The 22,187-nt window shown below is 34.0% G+C and overlaps 1 long non-coding RNA gene across 2 annotated transcripts in view; it reads left to right on the forward strand.

The window, feature by feature from the left end:
- Positions 1-22,187, forward strand: part of LOC111085417 — a 56,229-nt gene that overhangs the window by 1,923 nt on the left and 32,119 nt on the right. For both annotated transcript variants that reach the window (XR_002610255.1, XR_002610256.1), the window contains exon 2: positions 7,934-8,154. This is a non-coding gene — a long non-coding RNA (uncharacterized LOC111085417). The remainder of the gene's footprint in view (positions 1-7,933; positions 8,155-22,187) is intronic.

Below are 22,187 nucleotides of genomic sequence, written 5' to 3' on the forward strand. Positions count from 1 at the left end.
TATTTTTTTTAACTAGGCAGCATTTTTATAGCTGGGCAATAAATAGAACATATGACATTTCCACAAAAATGATATGTTTCAGGTTTAACCAATAAAAATTACAAAAAAAAAGGAGTAAGTTTGAAATATAAAACAATCAAAAAACAAACTTAAAAAATTATTTGTTTTTCTCTAGTGAAAATATCATGAGCGTTACAACAGAAAAGCAAGGCACTTTCATTGATAACTAGGTCTACAAAGAAATACTTGAGTAAAATATACTCTGTGATGTTATGCTGTGATGATAGCTCATTTTTAAACTAAAATTTCAGTAAAATCCTTTTTCTCATGGATGGTGAACATTATTGAATCTCAAGTATGAATACATTGTTATAGAACTGTGAGGCAATTCCAGAAAAGGCCGCAGGCCCTATAGCGTTCCGCAGGAACTAGCAGTTATACCTGTCCGGAGAGCGGGTATTTCTGCTAGTAATGATAATATAGAGAGTCAACAGTAGAAAAGAAACAAACTTACTATAGAACTTTATAATGATATACAGTCAACGATAAGAAATAAACAACACTACTATGTTTGTCATATCCCAGCCGGCCTGAAGAGCGCTGGTATAGAACGAAAGCCCTCGTCGGCATTGGATATAGCAGATATAGTGTAGTTGGAATGTTATTATTCATTCTTCTTTACTTTCTCGTATAATTTCTTATTGATGGTAAGCTAATTATATCTTTATAATATCGTATATATAATCAACGATAGAAGAAATGTAAGCTCACATAAAATTTAGAAGAAAAAAAAAGTCCAAAATAAAAACAGAAATACATAAATATTCAAAATTTAGGTCTCTGATACAATTATTAAACTGAAAAATATCAAAATCATCAAAGGATGTTTTTTTTTCGTAAAGGACATATACATCGATAGCTTACTTAGTTTCTCTGAGGATAACAGTTTTAATTAATGGTGTAAAAGAACCTTCAGCAAAGAATTATAAACATTTCATGCACGCTTATGTGCTTAGCGATGAGTAACTAAAACTACGATCATTAATATCTCAATACTCTGAGAAAAACAAACCGACAGTCACGTGCTGTTTGGAAAATACGTTTATAACATTTTCTCACTCCTCCACAGCGTTTGAAATTCACTTCTCTTTCATAACATGTGTTGTCAGTGTATACATTACACTTGTAACTTTTTTTTTTTTTAAATAAGGTTATACTATAAAGGTCTGTGAGTATTAAATGTCATTTACCACGCATGGAACTAAAATCAAAGCGGAAATCAAACCAGTCAGAGTTTCAACGGGTTTGTATGATCTACCAAGGACAGATTCTTCACGGTTTTCTTGTCAGCTGAGTTGTAAAAATGAAGTTATAATTAGGATGTGATGAAATCGTTATCTTGAGTAACTAACCCCCCGTCCCCTTTCTGGTAAGTAGAGCCAGCAGTTATCACTTTGGTCTAAAGAACCAAGAAGCGTGGACTCAAGACTTTTCACTTAGAAAGAGGAACCACAGATGATAGAAAACCTTGCCGAACTAACTGTACGTTCAGTTAGAAGGTTAACTATAAAAATATCAAATGCAAAAAAAAAAAAGGCGCAAAGCATATCAAACATTTAAATATTCTGATGTGGGAGACTTATTTGCATTTTTGCTGAATGACAAATTATAGCATTAAAATGTCTGTTCACTGTGTCATTTATATATTTTCATTTAAAGAAGACTATCTTGGCATGCAAGTAAATCTCGACATGACCGAAAACCAAGTACCATAAGTCAACATCAAGGCTTCTCAGTACATGTCGAACCCAATGTTGTGTTGAGTTCCTGATTTGTAATGGCTTCTATATGCCACAATTATTTATTGCACTTATATAAGTGAGATAATCTAATTTTTGAGAAAAGATAACTCTCTCGCGTCTTTCCGAATAACTACGTTGTCTTTTGCAAATTTATATATATGTATATAAACAAAACGTACAGCTACTTTATTTGTTTCAATCTACGAACCTCGCGAATAAAAAAATAAATTAAATCTGTATTACCTACTACAGCCTAATATCAACGTATAGTAGCTTCATAAATTACATTGTAACAGTTAATGTGAAAATAAGTATTATTATATATTTTAAAGTGAAGTTAATCGCTAAAGAACAACGTATATTGTAAGGTGTCTTCAGTAAATTAATAATTTCGGTTTTCATCAACCACTGTTTAGTTTGACACGTGTTTAAGCGCTTGAATACAAGCTATGTAGTTCACTTAAGCTGAAAATAACGTTTTATAAGCATCTACAGGTGGAATATTTTTCAGTCTCAATCAGCGTAAATTGCAATCGCTACAGTGGCATATTTTTCATAGTCTCAACCAATGTAATCTGCAATCGCTAAAGTGGCACATTTTCCATAGTCTCAACCAGTGTAATCTGAAATCACTAGAGGGGCATATTTTTCATAGTCTCAACCAGTGTAATCTGAAATCACTAGAGTGGCACATTTTTCATATTATTAAGCAGTGTGATATGCAATCGCTAAAAATCCTGCAGACTAAAATAGACTAAGTAATTAGACTTCTAACTGAAAATTCTGTTTAGTTGCTTGTTGGATAAATGCTAGCAACGTACTTTTATTCTGTATATGTTGAAAAGAAGTTTTAGTAAAATTACTTGGACTTTTATACTGATATTTTTTTTCGAGAACACACTTCAACGATTTCTAAAGCTATATTAAAAAGAAAAGTTTGCCGAGAAATATCGTGTGTTAACAAATGTTATACTGACAGTTAAACGCATTTTCCAAACAACATGTGACTGTTGGTTTCTATCAAGTAGTGTCCATGTAGAAATTCCACAAAAGTTTGCTAGATAATAATTATTTAATATTTTCTCATTCCTTCACACCACGGTTTCTTTCACTAAAAATGTTGAAGAAAATACTACACAACTGATATTATATGTCCAATATCAATTTGTGAGTAGGAATCACAAGCTTGGATAGATTTCAATAAAAACAATGAAAAATAAATGGCCGGGCGAGGCCTAGTTTTTAGCCTGCCCGTACTGTGAATCCGAAGGTTCGTGGTTCGCATTCCGTTACCTTTGAGGCCATAGATCCGTTTTTAAGATCCCAGTTAACATATGACATTACCGAAAACCAAAGACCATAACTCAGAATCAAGGCGTCTCAGTACACGTCAATCCCAATGTTGTGTTGGGTTCCTGATTTGTAATGGTAGAAACGCCAAGTTTTAACTGGAAATAACGCTCAAAACCCATTATTTGGTCAGAGTATAGTAGCCAAAGAGTTTACTAATTTGTCAACTCCAAATTAAGGACAACTATTTGAAGATAACCCTTGTGAAACTAAAATGAGTGAAAATTACCCAGTAATTCCAAGTGGTGGAAATATTAAGCGCATTAGGATCGAATGAGTAAAAAACACACCAAACTTTCTGATAATTAAACTCAACGTGAGAGAATGTCGGTAAAAAGCATTGAATCTTAGTTAGCTTGTATATCTATTTTGACTGAATATTAATTGTGTAATTTGATGAGAGAAAATGGCTTTAATGTGTTATAAATATATTGCTGTATTTAGAAATATACAAGGCTCTACATTCTCATTTTTGTATAGTGAATGTTAAACCTGATAAACCCTTCATTTTTTAAAATCATAACTGACAAACTTTTACTCAGTTAAATTAAAGACTACAAACTATCTTAAGTTTAATTTTATTAAATATTGTGTGTTTCTGACTTGTGATAACTTTATAGGCATAATTTAAACAATTCCTGACCTAGTTCCATTAGGAAATGTAATGAAAGTGTTTCTTTGTAAATCATCCTGTAAAAAAATGCACAAGCAATAGAAATAACGTGACCTTATAAACTACTTCTCAGGCCTAACTCTATAACAGGGATTCCCAACCTTTTTGTTCCTCTGTATCCCTTGGTCATTCTCTCCCAAAGCACTAATGGAGGGAGGAGAGCTTGCCCAGTTGGCTGATCCCTAGTTTATCAGCTGATTTGTAACGAGGGTGTTCTATATTAATTATGTTCTACATTACTTATTGAAAACATGAGTTATAATGTAGCACAGCAATAACATCACAACGTTCATCATGATCACAACTTTTTGTCTAAAGAGCGTATATTTATGTGAGCCACTTTACTCTCTTTGTCTGACTGTAGATTAAAACACCATGTAAAGTGTAAACCATGGTTATACTCTCAAACCCCTATGTACCCCCTGAGAAGTGCAAATGTACCCCAGGTTGGGAATGTCTGCTCTACAAGTACACATGGATCTGTAACCAAATGTCACTTCAAAACACCTCAGATTAATTGGTGTCAACTCTTATAAAATTTCGTTCCACTGCAATACCATAGTAATTTCCTAAAGTGAAAAACTAGTAAAAAATAAAATGCTTACCTTTAATTATCAATAAATCCACAAAGAAGAATTGTTCACTTCTTTTTAAAATAAATCTTTTCTATTCGGATTATCAAAACAGCAGCTCAGTGGAAATGGAACCGATTCTAATTGATTTGATTTCTTTTCTGTAAATGAAACAACAGGAAAGAATAAATAGAAAAATAAAGATAAATTATGTTTAGGAAAGTCATTAGAAATACTAAATACATCCGTTTATAAAAACTATGCCCAAATTATTATTTTTTTCCCTAAGAGAGTTTGTGTTTGTAATTTTAAAATTAACACTGCTAATTGAACAATCAGTCAATATTCGATTATGCAATTCAAATCTCTAAAGTGATTTGCGCAACTTTATAAAAAAAAATGTTCAAATCCAAATGTACTAAATGTGGCTCTAAAAAACAACATATTTTAGCAATTTTATTAATAATAGTTAATTCCTGCTAATAATTTTATGAAAAGGAGTTGTTTTGAATTTCGCGCAAAGCTACAAGAGGGCTATCTGCGCTAGCCGTCCCTAACTTAGCAGTGTAAGACTAGAGGGAAGGCAAGTAGTCATCACCACCAAATCTTTTATCAACAAATAGTGCGATTGGCCGTAATATTATAACGTCTCCACGGCTGAAAGGGGTGAACATGTTTGGTGTGATGGGGATTCGAACCCGCAGATTGCGATTTAAGCGCCCTAATTACCTGACCATGCCAGGCCATTTATGAAAAAGGAAACGTTGATTATGATTGTAAGCCTGGAAATGGAGTTTTATTGTTGTTGTTTTAAAGTGTTATGCATGTGTAAAGTAATTCAATATCATCTAAATTTTATAACTTTTGACGATAACATGATTTTATACATATTTATGTAACATTTACAAAATATAATTATGTTGTTTTTATGTTATTTGTAGCCTGAAATATTTCGATAACTACTTTGAAATCGCCGTTTAAAAGTAATTAACTATTCTAAATTCATCAAGGCTCGGCGTTCAATTCAAAAATTGGAATTTACCGAGGCCGGTTTATACGCCCATGTCGGCGGCACTTGCACGTGCGTACTTGGTCATGCTTCTTCCACCCTTGCCACCTCTAGCCAAAGGCTCTTTTTGAGGCGTCAGGTGGGCATGGTTAACAGAGAGGTATTCGAAGTATCATCCTTGGTACGTTAAGGAATGATAACGTAAAACCACCAGCTTCCCAGAACTCTCAAGTATGGGTGAGGCCAGTAAAGTGATTAAAACAGATATTTTATGTCAGAAAACCAATGCCCTTTTCTCTACTGTGACACGAGGAATTAACTTGACCACAAACTGTTTTTGTTTTCAGGCACAGAGCCTCAAATATTAACAAATGTTCTAGCATAAATAATCCCAGTCATTAGTTAAGTTTGCTCAGAAAGTGTTAGAGCACGTGAAGACACCTGCCGGCTGAACAGATAATAAATACTTTGTCACTTTTTATAATTCATTCAACAAATAATTCAGTACACCTTTCGTACGTCATCCCAGCAAATACCTTGTTCTTTATGTACTTTTAAGATCTTAGATTACGTAAACACAACTGTGCCGAAATCGTTACAAGACAGCTTATAGTAACTCTTTCTCTTTTTATGCAGTCGATGATAACTGGTAGTCTGTAACCCAATCACCAAAACAACTGTTTAATGTGATAGACTGGTTTGAAGATTATTGGCCTGAACATGAAATTTTTACTGAATATTTGCTTATAAACCAGTTTTAAGAACATACCTCCAGTACATTAGTTTCCTTGGTTCACTCATGTTATTTTACTATCAAGCATACTATTGTCGTTTAAGCGCAAAGCTACACAATATACGCTCTGTCTATCGTCGTGAATCGAACCCCGGTTTTTAGCGCAATAAGTCTGTAAGCTTATCGTTGATCCACCCCGGGTGGTGGAGGCATCATGCATGCTTTACAACGGCGAAACAGTTGAAGGATAACAATAATATTTTATGTATGGTAAAAAGGAATTACTGGGGTTTGTTTCTAAGCAATGTTTACTCAAATAATCTTTGCTGTGAAACTCCATATAAATAAGCTTGGTAGCATTTTCCCTGTTTAAAGCTTGAATTAATTGCAAAAATTTAAGAGCTGTGTAAAAGTGTATTTCAAGCATCAAACATTAACACAAATAAGGAACAACAACAGAATATTTCCAAATCCCATTAATCTTCAATATATCATCAGGAAATAAACCACGTATTTGGATATAAACTTTCTGAATAGTCTTTATGCCTAATTCTCACTGGCGCCACATTTTTTACAGGAAAACCATGGAGGTCGGAAATTGTTTGATTGTCAAGGTACGATATAAGCTTCAACTCAAGATGTTGCTATGGCTCAATGGTTTTTTTCTACAACTCAATCTAACATGGACCTTAAAAAAATTCAAACGTTGAGGACTTTCAAGAAACCGATCATCAAGCTCCCCTTCCCCACTTTTATCTCCATTCTTATTGAATGAACCCTGTCTATAACTATAAGGAACGATACATTTTTTATTCCTCTGTCACAAAAGAGAAAATGGAATGGAAATATATTGTACTGCTTGAAGTATTATCACTGTGGAATTGAAATATTGATTTGCATAAGTCATGTACATTTCTGGCAAGAAGCGCGAGTAGAAAAGAATTATATACTTGTTTATATAGCTTATTCCTTTGTTGACTACTTAACAGAAGTCAATAAGATAAAATATTAATTTTGCTTAAAGGTCAACAATATCCTAAATGATCAGACAACGTTTAATAATTTGAAAGGAATTAGCATATGATTTGGGATTAATTCCTTTTTAAAAGACAGAACACAGGATGGGTCAGCTTTATAGAGCTGTACATTTCGGAGCTTGCGAAATGGGTTCGAATCCCTGCGATACCACAAAATATTCCCCGTAGTTTAAGCTAAGAATGCGTCATTTGTATGACAGTCGATGCTTTAGTATGGGTAGTAGAGTGACACTGACTGCTTGTCATCCTCTTGATCAGCAGTTCCAAATTAAGTACGGCAACAGTTAGCCTTAATAGCTTTGCCATAAAATATAAGGAAAAACGAATGCAAATAAAGCTAAAACACGAACTTTTCAAAGTAAAGTGACAACACTCAATACAGAAAAATTCGGCTTAAGGACGCAGTTTTATAAATACCTTGAAGTTATTTTATGGTTTCCCTACCTTTAACCACAATACATGTTTTAAACACGGGAGTTGTGTAATCTTCTTCTGTACGAGAAGTGTGTACTATCAAAAACAGAACTGTTGCCAAAGATTTGAATGACTAAATAGTCACGATAAGATGTTATGTTCAATTAGCTTATATTTCAGGTAAGTATCTTACAAATCTAATTTTCGACAGTTAATGTTATTGTCGACCTTAACTGTGTTTTCTTGATAAAGCTATTTCTATTGTTCTCTAAGACTCAATTTTGAGTTTTTATAAATATGAGCCGAGTGTGTTTCGAACTGAACTTCTTATTTTTTAAATTAGATACATGTTTCCTGGTAAAGAGATGAATTTCGCGCAAAGCTACTGCGCCTTGAACTGATAGACTACAGGGAAGGAAGCTAGTCAACACCACCCACCGCCTACTCTTGAGCCACTTTTTACCAACGAATAGTTAAATTGACCATCACGTTAAAACTCTCCCACGACTGAAAGGGCGAGCATGTTGGATGACAGGATTCGATCCCGCAACCTACAGATTACGAGTAAAGTATTATTATTACCAGATTGTGCTGTCTAGTGATGGTTACAGAGTTTTACATGATTCTTAAAAGCGTTTTTTGCTAGAGGAATATAGAATGTTTCTCACTCTCGCTCTTCATGTATAGCTGTTGGCTTGCTGATGTAACTGCTTAACATGATGTTATTCTCTCTCATCCAATATATCTGTTGAAGCATCGACATAATATCTGTGGTAATCATGCTCTTGGGTCTTTAATTTAACGGGATTCTCTGTTTCACCAAATTAACTTCATTTTTCCTCCTGTGTCTCAGCAGTAAGTCCGAAAGCTTATAACACTAGATTTCGCAACACAAATAACTCATTGTGTAGTTTTTCACCAAAACAAAATTAAACAATTGCTTCCCTTACGTAGAATGAAGTAAAATAAATCATTTTTGTTATTATTTAAATAGATCTTAAAGGGATTTGGTACCATTAAGGTTACCACTTCCATGCTGCTGATTGCTTACAGCAAAACTACACAATGGGCTATCTGCACTCTGTCCACCACTGGAATCGAACCCCGTATTTTAGAATTGTAAATCTGTAAACTTACCGCTGACCCACGGAGGGACTCTACTTCCATGAACCACTAGAAAGAAATTGGAGCCTCCTGAAATACCAGAACGGGGTTACTTCCTCTATTAACCATCAATGGATCACAGCCTCTCTGAAGCACCATAATACGGTTACAGCCTCTCTGAACCTCACGAGGAAGATAACTACTTTTAACTAGGTATTTCTGAAAATTTCTCCGATGATATGAAATTTGTAAAATTAAAAACTATTTGTAAATTATGATGGAATATTATGATGTAAGTTTATGTTGGTAGCTTTTATTCTGAGCAGTGGTGAAGAGTTGTTCTAAAAATAAAATAAAAAATGCTTATGGATAAATAAAATCTATTAAAAGAAATAAAGTGTCGGGCATCAGTGAATGTTTTATATTGTGAAACATTGTTTGAAGATAAGCATTTTATATACGCTGTGGTTAAATGCTCACCTCGCTTCTATTTTGCACGTGCATATGAAGCAAAAGATGAGGCAGCTAATTAAAATTTAATACGATAATAATTAAGTTGACTGGTTTAGGAGACCTTCTCTGTACTTAAGATATTGGTGGTTATCGCTTTGAAACATAGCAATTATTTTACACATCTAATGCACATTACAATAAAAATTATCGATATAGAACCACTACATAGTTAGAGTTCTAAAACAAAGGAATAATCCTACCAAAGCTGCCTTAATTATTGCATATTTTATCAGTTGCTGTTGGCATCACGTCATGCTACTTGTACTACAGAGAGCATTTGGTTTTAGTTATCAAAAAAAAAATCATGTCTTAGTAATCAAAGAACAGAAAAACGACTGTATGATTTTGTCAGAAAGATTTTTTCTTCGACGTTTTTTTTTTGTACTCCACCTTGAGTAGTACAATGATAAATGAAGACGTTCCTGTTTTTTCATTAGAAATAGAATTGTTCTCTGTAACTAATCTTCATAGTACTAATGAACTTTAACAACATTCTACCTTTACTGGTTTGTTTAAATAATTAATTATTTCTAGTTATGCTTCATAACGTTGCATCTTTTCGGTTGCCTGTGCTTCTGGTGGTCTATAATTATTCTTCTCAGATAATCTTTTTTGACATTTACTACGATGTTTACAGATAATCATTGCACTTCCATTTCCCTACCGGTTTGTTCGCAGTATTCTGCCTTCTCTGTTTTTGTATGGACAACATGCAACTTTATTTATTGTTGTTGTTTTTTAATTCGTCTGGCCTTATATTCGTTAACAGATCTCTACATATGAAAAAATGTGTTTTTTTTGTTATCTAGTAACACACATATGTAAATAATTGGAGAAAAACGGTTAGCTATACAAAAGTTAGTTCCTAATATAATTGTACTTTGATTTATTACACAAGAGAAAACATGTTTTCATTAACTTTTACAGTCCAACAATCAAAACATATGTTTAACTAATAATATTTTTTGTTTTAATTCATTGAATTAAATTATGCAAATAAGCATGATTAACATAAACATTTGGCTCTAAAATCTTTCGTAAGACTAGCATAATTAATGTTATGAAAATTTATTTATAAGCAGTTTCTAACCAGACTTAATAGGGTCATGCCAACTGTAAGATATAGGGGAAAATTTCAACAAAGCCAGATACGTTATAACTGTCTATTCTTCACTGAAATATGACAAATGCAAACCAAAATAATTATCCCACTTCAAGTCAGGCATGTAAAAGTAAAAGATACTTATAGTGGCCAAAATACCGAAATGTGTTCTTATTTCCAGAATGCAAATCCGTTCAATCAAAGGAATCAAAATGAATAGGACTAAATTAAAAGCTTGTTCATGGGCAATTTTTATTAATAATATAAAGTGGAATGGTATGCATTTTCCAAACCTGACACCCCCCCCCCCCCAGTGGCACAGCGGAATGTCTGCGGACTTACAACCTTAGAATACGGGATTCGATACTCGTGGTGGGCAGAGCACAAACAAACCTTCTCCAGTTATCTCTCACAAGGATACCAATATTGTCATGTTATCCAGATTTTCAAACACTGGACAGAAGGTAATTCACTCGTGTAACGGAAATCGTAACTTAACAAAACAAAATACGATGAAACTAATGTAAACCATATTTTAATACATATTAATTTTAATAATAAGTACAACTTTTCGTTCTACATATTTAGATCATCATCCCTTTCTTCCTTAGGTTCATAATAAACAGCATCCTTGAATTAAATCTAAATGTCAAATAGAACCTAACAACACCCTGCCATTTTTCGACGTACTATTAACCACGACTTCACTGTTTTCTCTACTCCTGTGTACCGTAAAAACAAAAAATCATTCACTGACCTCCTCACCCCACTTAAATGTTTTATCCCATTCTCTTACAAACGTAATATACCTGATTAACAGAGTCTACAACCCATGTTTTATTTTTCTTTTGATTCCATTCCCAAAAGTTTTTTACCCAGAATATTCTTAAATGTAATGGCTGCCTTCAACAAATTTAGAAAAATTCACTCGGAAATTCCTAACTAATAAGTTTGTTAATAATACCAAAACACCCATTAATTTTAAATATCTATCTGCTTCTGTACGCGATATCTTGGTAAATACAGCCTTATTACCATGAGCACATTCATGTGTGTCATAAGAAGAAAATTCTTTCAAATTGATATGAAAATGATCTTCAAAACCTTTTCCCTATTGAAAGCCCTTTTTCTCTAACAACTTACCAATTCCTCATTTTTCATGGCTCGTATATCTATCTGCACACTTGTAAGGCCTCCTACGTTTGCAAAAACCAAACACCATCTCAAAGTAATAGCTTATGAGCACGATGGCCAGTAAAAACTGGTACAGTACAAGACATTCGTTGTTCCTCCATAATACGCTAACATAGCAAAACTATAGGACATGCAATCTCTCTGTCAAACTAAACAATCTTAACGACTGCTAAGTCACAAACATAACTCTTGATAAAGTATACTTTATGTATTAGACAACATCAATATTCAATGAACAAAACAACACCCAGCGTTTTTTTTTTGGGGGGGGGGTTGTATTTATTTTATCGCTGTACTTGTCTACACCTTTGCATAGTATAACAAGTTATACGTGCTATAAAATATATAGTTTTTCCCTTTTTTATATACAGTTATCTTAATCTGGTTTCAGTTAATGACAATTTTATTAGTTTAGAGAATTTCCTGTTGTTGTTTTATTCATCTTGACATTGTTGCTAACGGTAAAATAAGACACTATGCTCTTCTCATTGTTGATATTCCTCGCGATTAGGACGTTCTTTTCCGGTATAAACTGAGCTGAATTAAAGAACTTTTATCTTATACCTGTCAATGTGTTCTGAGTTGGTAGATCAAAAAGTTGTACCCAGTTATTAAATATGAAGACGTATGTTTTAAATTGTTTTTTGTTATCATTTAAACAGAATGTATATTGTTTTGATTTCATAATCCATATATTTTAACTTGTTGCAGAAAAGACTGTATTGTTACGTCTCCGTTTGTTAATTGATTTCCCGTAACTTCGTTCCGACGAAACTTAAGCGACACAAGTTCTTTCTTAATAAAAACTGGTTTATTCTTTCTGAATATAACTCTGCGATACACTTAATCTCAATACTCGCGCTAAAACAACACTATAACGAACGAACGTTAACTTCAACAATACCCTGTGACTGCAGTTCAATTACTCACTGTCTACACACACATTACATTACCTTCGTCACGTTGTCCCCGACTACCCTATCTAGTAAATACTAGAGCATTCCTGAAAGAACAAGATAGTTCTAGAAACGTGGCGTCACTGTAGTCACGTGACTCGCTGACGCAACAGTATTATAACAATCTTGCTGTACAAGTATTCTTCCTCGGGAGGGCTTGTGACATTTTGTATATTTAGTTTTCCTACCACCTCTGTTGTTGTTCATTTGTTTCACAGTTTATATTAATACAGAAAAGTGGATGTTTTTAATGAGGTTACGTTCTGTTTTATGCTGAAAATCCTGTTTCCACCCATGCATTATATTATTCTTCTCAGAAAAATCTTCGGAGAAAGCTTGATCTTGAAAAATAATCAGTTTCATTCGAACATTGACGATCTTTCTTGCGTTGTAATTTATGTATTTTTTTTTCCAGTAAGTAAAGAAGGTAGCATGTTCCAGTTGACAAAGATCACAAGTCCTCGTGGGACAGCGGTATATCTATGGACTTACAAAGCTAAAATCCGGGGTTCGATTCCCCCGCGATGGACACAGCAGATAGCTCAATGTGGCTTGCTCTAAAACCAAACAGACACGGATCACAAAAAGTAGTGTTTTGGAGCTGAAGTACTTCCTTAGCGACATAATTTCCCAGATATTGGCTATAAAAGGGCATAAGACCAAGTAAAATTAAGTTAAAAACATGAGCATGTGAGATAAGGGCAACTTTTCAAACCATCTGTGGTGTTTACGAAGCTTGCCCGGACTGCTGACGTATAATTCTGACGCAAGCTGTATATTTTGAAGACATTTATATATAATTATGATATTTGATGAAACCTGAAAGTCGTTCCACAAACTGCTTTTTTTTTTCAGAGTTAGGTACGTTAAATTCTGAATGATTAGAATCAAATTTTGCATCTTTTGGAAAGCGAACAAGGTCGGTCTTGTCATCAATTTAAATTCCTTACTCGTTTTCATGCTTTTCAAGTCGTTCCATAATTAAATAACACTGTTTAAGGTAGGTTATGCTCTGAATCAAGTACATAATAACACCAGGACATGTAAGATTTATTAGCAAGTTGACTTGACTTTTTGCTAGAAGTGTAATGTATGAGGTTCGCTAATTAGACAAATTATCGCGCTGGAAATTAGACGAATAATTATGAAACCTTCTCGTTTGTATCAACGAGGAATTATCTAGCGAATTTATAAACGTTAACATCCAGATCACATGTCTATGCAGAAACTAGGCATATAATTATTGATTCGTATAAAAGCACAATTACCAATGATATTTGAAACATGTACTTCCGAGTAATCAAAGCAAAATTCTGTCATGTCTGAAGTTGATACCCCTAACCAGCCGTTTAATAAAAGAGGCAATAAATTCGCATACATTTATAACGAATTCAACATAAAGTCAGAAAGTTTTTAGTTCCAATTTATGGGCTTACGTGTGTTTAGAAATTACGAATCAGCATAACACAAGATTAAATAAAAACTTTGAAGTTTACTTCTTATTTTACACCTATAAAATAATTTCCTAGTGAATACTGCGTCGTTCCATGGTTATTATTTTGCGGGTTATTGCGTGCATCAGCAATGCTTATCTACAGAGTCATGCAAGGAACCTTGTGCACCTGTTGTCATATGTAACACCCTGAATAACGAAGGTTTAAAGGGTTTGAAACGGGATTTTGGTCATTGTTACAGCACTCGAGGGATTTGAAAAATCGCGTTATTTCAATGAACACTGAGCGTACACGTTAAAATAATTGTAATTTTAATTAAATCTTTGTCAATCTACCAACGAACTCCTAACTAATAATAAAACGTAATATACATTATTATCTTTATGCTCATCGGAGTAATTAATGTATTAAAGGCTAAAAATTAATAAGAAATGTCGAACCATTCCAAAATACGCATAAGGTTTTAACATAAAGTTACCTTATTAAGAGACAGATAAATTACTAAACTGCCTAATATTTTCTAGATTTTTTAGCAACTTAAAAATATAAATAATACAACGCTATAATAATCATAGCCATTGCATTATTTTATGCAGAGAAAGTATCCACTACTTTCATGTTGTCGATGTTCTGTATTAAGAGCACTAATTTACTTTTAAAATTGCCCCCAGTGGCACAGCGGTATGTCTGCGGACTTACAACGCTAGAAAACCGGATTTCGATACCCGTGGCAGGCAGAGCACAGATAGCCCCTTGTGTAGCTTTGTGCTTAACTTCAAACAAACAAACTTTTAAAATTCGTGGATTTGTTTGCCGTAAAGCTGCCCAATGGGTTATCTGTGCTATCGCAGGGATCACATCAAGAATTTTGGCGTTATAAGTCCTTAAGCTTATCACTGAAACACGAGGAGGTTGGGAGGAGGATCCGTGGAAATATATATGTAAAGTTAGAAACATTTACGTTACTCTCTAAATACAGTGGAGAAACTGTATCAATGAGTGGGAACCGATACCTGGTGAGGACACTTTTACACTTCTCTCTCTCCAATTAGGATATATTTTTCCTAAATATGATACCCGGGTGGGGTTGAAAAGAAAAAATCTAGACATGCTTTATACGCTTCTTAGGGGTCGCTAAAAGGACAAAACAAATGTATGGCGTGATGAAGTACTTACGAAATTAAATTTTGATAAACCTGCAAATAGTTTTGTAACAACATAGCTAGGCAATATATCTGGCAAAAGACAAGCCTTATAGACGATGTAGTTGGTAACTTTATTAGCTGAGAATATAGTAAGAATGTTATTGTATAAATAGACATAGTGTCTAAAACCGCAACAGTAAATATATCATTAAATAAATGCTACTAATTTAGAATATCTGTCAAAAATATTAATTCTTTTCAAACAATTATTTTAATTTACTAAAGAAATATTTGCTTCTTTTTGAAGATAAATAAGTAACAAAATACGTCAACAATATTTTACCGCCCTCTACAGGCGTAAAGCTATGTATCTAAATATGCTTTCTTTGTTAACTTTAATCACTAACGTTTTATGAATATTTTGTCATCTGTTCATTCGTTGATAATTCCAAAAGGTTATAAGAAGAATAACGTTTTTATATCACCGTATTCAAAAATTACTGTCTAGAACTGACTAACCCTTTGAAACTAAAGTCCTGTTTTAAACTACTTACACATAAACAGCATAAAATATCAACGTACACTTTACTAATTAGTGAGTCCTGCATATACATTATGCCATACGTTTATAATATAAGACATAAAACCTACAATCTGTAAGATTAATTCTTATCTAACTATATCACACTGTTGTTCAAAAACTATCATTTAACGATAAAGGCACACCTGCCAATTTTTAACCATCTAATATTTTATAAGAATCCCTTGTCTCTAGATATAATTACCTCTAGATATTCTAATATATTAGGCGCTTCAATTTATTAGGTAACTCGGGTCGTAATTTTCATTAGAAGTATGTCATGGTCGGGGTTCTTAGCAAGCGTGTAGATAGAAAACAAAAATGGGACGTCTCGTCCAAGTGTGAAGGGCGTGGCGTCAGTGATCACACCAGATGTGACAAAGTTGATCCCAAATAGACAAAATAAAGCGGTTTTCGAGTCTTTTCTTTACTACAGTGTCATTTACAGTCTCAAAACTAGGCCGATATTTCGTTTTTCTTATTAAATTAGCTTCGGAATTCATCGTGTGGCGTTAAAGGGTCTCCAGAACAACAAAAACTATGAAGTCTACACGGCCTCGTCGTTTCGGTCCGTCTGGCGCCATGCTTGTTTGAGGTTAGAAAATCCGGATGTTTCTGGGCCTCAGCAGGGACTGGACAACTTGCTGACCCATCCTTGCTGATTATTCTTGGTTTACCGCTTACCTCCCAGGAGAGCAGAATAACATATCATTTCAGGTTTTCCTTTACCCAGCTTGTAAATTCAACACGAGAAGATAAACATTCCTTTCTGATACTTCATTGCGTGTCTTACCAGCCATTACAAACTACACACTAAAATTACTGCACAGATCCCATAGTAGTTATTTAGCTACTATTGATATCAGGGCATACGTAAGATTTTTGAGAAACTAAAGATTGCGTTCATGTTTTATACAACATATATCCTGGCTTTTCAACACCGTTTATGCTTTCATTGTCGTTCGCCTGCTGTCGGCAAGAAATTATTCCCACACGTAGAAATTTTTGCTAACATTTATTGTGGTGTTTGAAATACTTTTCAAGGCCATAAACTTGGTATGAAGGGAACGCACTGTGATGGATCATGGTCTTGATATAAATAAAAAGGCATGCAAATTACAAAGAACACGGACCGTAAATTACGTAATTTTGATTAATTAAAGGCAAACTAATCAAAATGTCACTTTTTCCCTAAATATAATCAACAATATGTCAAGATGCTTAAACAAAATCTTTCTACATAATTAAGGAAGGTTTATTTATCGCTCGGTGGGACAACGGTAAGTTTACAGATTTACAAAGCTAAAATCCGGTGTTCGATTCCCTGCGTTGGAAACAGATCAGATGGCCCAACGTGGCTTTGCTATAAAAACAAACTAACAAGATTTATTAATAATCATGAAGCTTATTTTACTTTAATTTTTCGACAATAATATTAATTTTTTCTGTACTTTTAATAATTGGGTACGAATTACTTTTAGTAAAATATTAATACTAATATCAAATACTGGCTGATTGTTCTGTGCCTAAAGAACATCGTGTGTAAATTGTTGCTAATATTAAATATCAGCTGATTTCTCGGTGGCTGAAGACTGTGAAGAGCATAATGAGTGTGTGCAAACTGTTGCTAATATTGAATACCGAAACATGGTGCTTGAGACGGGAACATTTCACGAACAATACACACTTAAATTCTTTGTCGAAAACATTTAATAAACTAGAAATTTCATTTACAAGAAACATCTTAAAGGTATATTCCTGATACCGTAGTCTTACAGAAACTTTTTTAAAACGTTACACACAACAAAAACCCGAAAATATAATTATCTAATTACATATATACATAATATAAAGAGAGTCTTATAATAGTATATTTCGAGTTAAATTATAATACCTCTAACTGGTGTTTTATTAATTTTGTTATATTTGTAATTGGTGCTCTATTAAAATTGTTATATTTGTAAGTTAACTTCTCGGTGAATGTAATGGAGTTGCAAAGTTATTTTGTTGTTTTTAAATAAACTTGAAAAATTACGTAGAAAAAGACATTCTGATCCTCCCAGATCTACTAGTTCTCATGATTTCGACTTGTACTATGTTTTCCCGGTTTATTTTATTTCTGTTTATTAGACGTTAGTACATTAGTATATTAAATAACGCTTTTGATATTTTTATCATTATTTGTAACTACTGCTTGATCAGCTGTATCAATGTTTGCGAAGAAAATAGCTAACTATTTGCCGACAAGTAAAAAATAAAACTAATCTGGTTAACGTAATTTAGCAAAGAAAAGGGAAGGTGATCTGGCCACCATGCAGAGCCAAACTTTGCAATGTTGTTAGTGCAATTGAACCTTGAACTTCAAACCTACTCTAGTAACATTGGCCAAGTAACGGCCTGCTTTGAGGTTCCTCATAAGGTAGAAAAGTTTGAAAGCATGAACAACCATTCCACGGGCTCCCTAACAGGAAGCAGCGAGGGGCAAAGGCACTTCGTCTGTTTACGTTTATAGTACACCGAACAGAAGACCTCTCCCCGGACCAAGCTGGCCTTTCTTGAACTGAAAAGTTTTAAACAGCTCTGATCAGCAGGCAGTCTGAAATTTTACGTTCAACCTACACTATTCTTTAATTAAAGGTCACTTTGAATATAAGGTGCATGCGCTTAGGATCTCAATTAATAGAGCAAAGAAGTAAGTCTTCTATTTCTCTAGGAAAACCCGTTCGATCTATTGATATCTATATATCTACTTGCTAAATACGAAAATATAAATCCCCTGAATTTTTGGATTCAGTCAAAGGGTGTTCACAATAAAAATACTACAATTGAACAATCCTTGCTTGAACATTCTAATGCTTGTTTTGTTTTGTAATTAAGCCCAAAGCTACACAATTGGCTATCTGTGCTCTGGTATCGAAACCCGGATTCTAGCGTTGTAAGTCCGCAGACATACCGCTATGCCACTGGGGGGGGGGGCATTCTAATGCAGTATTATTGGATTAATTACTTTTTTTTTCAAATCCTGAACAGCGATACCCAAAATGTGACATTAAAAAATCAAATAATATTTATGCATAATCAATAAAAAATTTAATATGTGTGTATAGATACTCAATAAAAACTTCAAATAATATATACGTATGGATATTAAATAAAACGTTCAAGCAATATGTATGTATGGATATTCAATACAAAATTCATATATCATGTATAGACTCAATAAAACAATTCAAATATTATGTATGAATATTCAATACAAAATTCCAATAATGTGTATGGATATTCAATAAAGAAATTTAACAAAATGTATGGATATATAAGCATTCACAAGAAGCTTTGACGTACACGGTTAAGGGGAACAATAAACATCTATTCGAAGTATTCGATATTTTCTAGTAGTTTCTCTTGCAAATTTTGTTATGACCTAATGCACACATACATACACACACACACACATAACTAACAATGAAAAGATATAAATATGAGAGATGCTTGTGTAAACAGACTGAAAATTGTTTGTTTGTTTTAAATTTTCACGCAAAGCTACACGAGGGCTATCTGCGCTAGCCGTCCCTACTTTAGCAGTGTAAGACTAGAGGGAAGGCAGCTAGTCATCACCACCCGCCGCCAACTCTTGGGCTACTCTTTTACCAACGAATAGTGGGATTGACCGTCACATTATAACGCTCCCACGGCTGAAAGGGCGAGCATGTTTGATGTGACGGGGATTCGAACTCGCAGATTGCGAGACGAGCGCACTAACCACCTGATCATGCCGGGCCTCAGACTGAAAAAAAACTTCGGAATTCAAACTTTCTTGCTTTTTAATAAAGAGACGATTAAGAAGTGTCTGTGACGTTGCGACAATACGTGAGTAGAATATGATTTCAGGTAAAAGTATTCATAATTTCAACTTTCACGAAAGCATGTTTTACCAACCAGGAAATAGCTGGCTGATGTATTTATTGTCATTTGATATTTCACTCCAGTTAATGTCTATAACACAGACAGAAGTGTAATAAAACAACCATAACTGTACATTAAAAACACGAACTAAAACATATAATAAATCCAACGTCCAAAGAAAGTTGAGGCACTGACGGGTAGATGACGTCACAAACCGGATTTTGACAATAAATGCAACTCAAGTCTTTATTTATAAAACATTTATTTTATCTACTAGAATGGCTACACTCGTTGTACTAACCAATCAACTTCTGGTTTATTTTTATTTATAACTGTTGTAATTTAAAGGCGAATGTTCAGACAATGTAGATGTACTGCAATGTATTTTTACTAGAGCCTTTACAAGTAGTTTCTTGTGTTACGTGAGTTGGTGAAATCAGGGAAACCATTAGCAGTATCTCTTGAGTGTTGCTAATATTGAGAGACGCCACTGGTGTGTTGCTAATATTGAGAGGCGCCTCTGGTGTGTTACTAATATTGAGAGGCGCCACTGGTGTGTTGCTAATATTGAGAGACGCCACTGATGTGTTGATAATATTGAGAGACACTAAAGGTGTGTTGCTAGTATTGAGAGACGCCACTGGTGTGTTGCTAATATTGAGAGACACTAAAGGTGTGTTGCTAGTATTGAGAGACGCCACTGTTGTGTTGCTAATATTGAGAGACGCCACTGATGTGTTGATAATATTGAGAGACGCCACTGGTGTGTTACTAATATTGAGAGGCGCCACTGGTGTGTTACTAATATTGAGAGACGCCACTGTTGTGTTGCTAATATTGAGAGACGCCACTGATGTGTTGATAATATTGAGAGACGCCACTGGTGTATTGCTAATATTGAGAGACACTAAAGGTGTGTTGATAGTATTGAGAGACGCCACTGTTGTGTTGCTAATATTGAGAGCCACTACTGATGTGTTACTAATATTGACGCCACTGGTGTGTTGCTAATATTGGCGCCACTGGTGTATTGCTAATATTGAAAGACACTACAGACTAAAGGTGTGTTGCTAATATTGAGGAACGCTATTGATCTATTGCCAATTGTGTAAGACACTACTGGTTTTCTGTGTTGTCTGCAATTGTGCAACAAACTATTTAACATTGTTATTCTGAAGCTACACGTAATGTGTTCTTTGAATGTGATTTTATAGTTAACGATTCAAATTGTTTAAAAGCCAAAATGCATTTTATTTTAAGCCCGCCGATAATTTTAAGCTTCTAATAACTACTTGGTTAACACAATTTTTACAAAAACCTCATCTAATGTATATGTATAACTTCATGATACTTTAAAAGTTACATTTTCAATGTTGAAAGCCGGCAATATAATGGAAAACTAATAAGCCTAATAATTCTTATAAAAACAAGTCAACTGCAAATTTTTATTTTCTTGTGTTTTTTCTTTTTTGGGGGGGACTTGAAATCAAAGGTATAAAAAGTATCATTTCACATCTATCGTTGAACTAACTAAGAGGAATGCGGGGGTGGGGAAATGGGAGGGGAACGCGCAGCTAAGTTGTTTTCATAGCACTTTTTTTTAGGCATATGAGTTAGCTTCATGAGATTGTACAGTTTATTATGTAAACATAAATACATATACAGTGTAATATAAACATTTGATAAACATGAAATACGAATATTATTCATGGTATTAAGAAATCAAATATCGTTAAAACTAACATAGGTAACTCACAAAGCAAGAGGCCGGACAGTTCGGAAAGTAGACATTTCTTACTCCTTAAGTTACCCTTTACCATGGAAACTAGGGCACAAAAATTAAATTACACGTTATACTTTTGTTTGGTCTAATTAAATAGACCAGTCATTGATACAGATGAATACGAAGACAGAAAAAGAGAGAGAGAGAGAAAAAACTTAAAAATCAGATTATTTGCTTGTGAATACATAATACCTCATGAGTGATAAGACAGTAATAATCTATACTGTACATAAAACATAAGTAATAAACACATATCTATACGGTATATCTAGTCATATATACATGTAAATATTAACTGTAAGATAGACACCCAGTTGTCATTAGATTTGTTTAAACCATCTACAAACAACTAGGCCCGGCATGGGAACTCGACTCGCAATCTTTGGATCGCGAATTCGAAACCCTATCCCATTAAACATGCTCACTTTTTCAGCCGTGGGGACGTTATAATGTGACGATCAATCCCACTATTCGTTGGTAAAAGAGTAGCCCAAGAGTTGGCGGTAGGTAATGATGAACAGTTGCCTTTCCTCTAGTCTTACACTGCTAAATTAGGAAAACTCGGGCTTGCAGAGATAACCCTAGTTCAAAACAAACAAACAAACAACTAAATTACTTTTAGCTGTAAAAACAGACTAGCTCATAACATGGAAGGAAATCCACGGATATAAAAACGTGTTTATTAAGGCATAACTCACTTAATCGTAACTGCCATCACGTATAAGTGAGTCACTGGTTAACGGTATGTCATAATCTGAATTTTCAAACAAAGAAAAACTTTCCGGGGCTGAGAAACGTACGTGACAACTGTATTATAGAAATTGTTTGGAGAACAATAGCCACAGCCGTTAATAAGGAGA

This window comes from Limulus polyphemus, unplaced genomic scaffold, assembly GCF_000517525.1.
Source record: "Limulus polyphemus unplaced genomic scaffold, Limulus_polyphemus-2.1.2 Scaffold377, whole genome shotgun sequence".
NCBI lineage: Eukaryota > Metazoa > Arthropoda > Merostomata > Xiphosura > Limulidae > Limulus > Limulus polyphemus.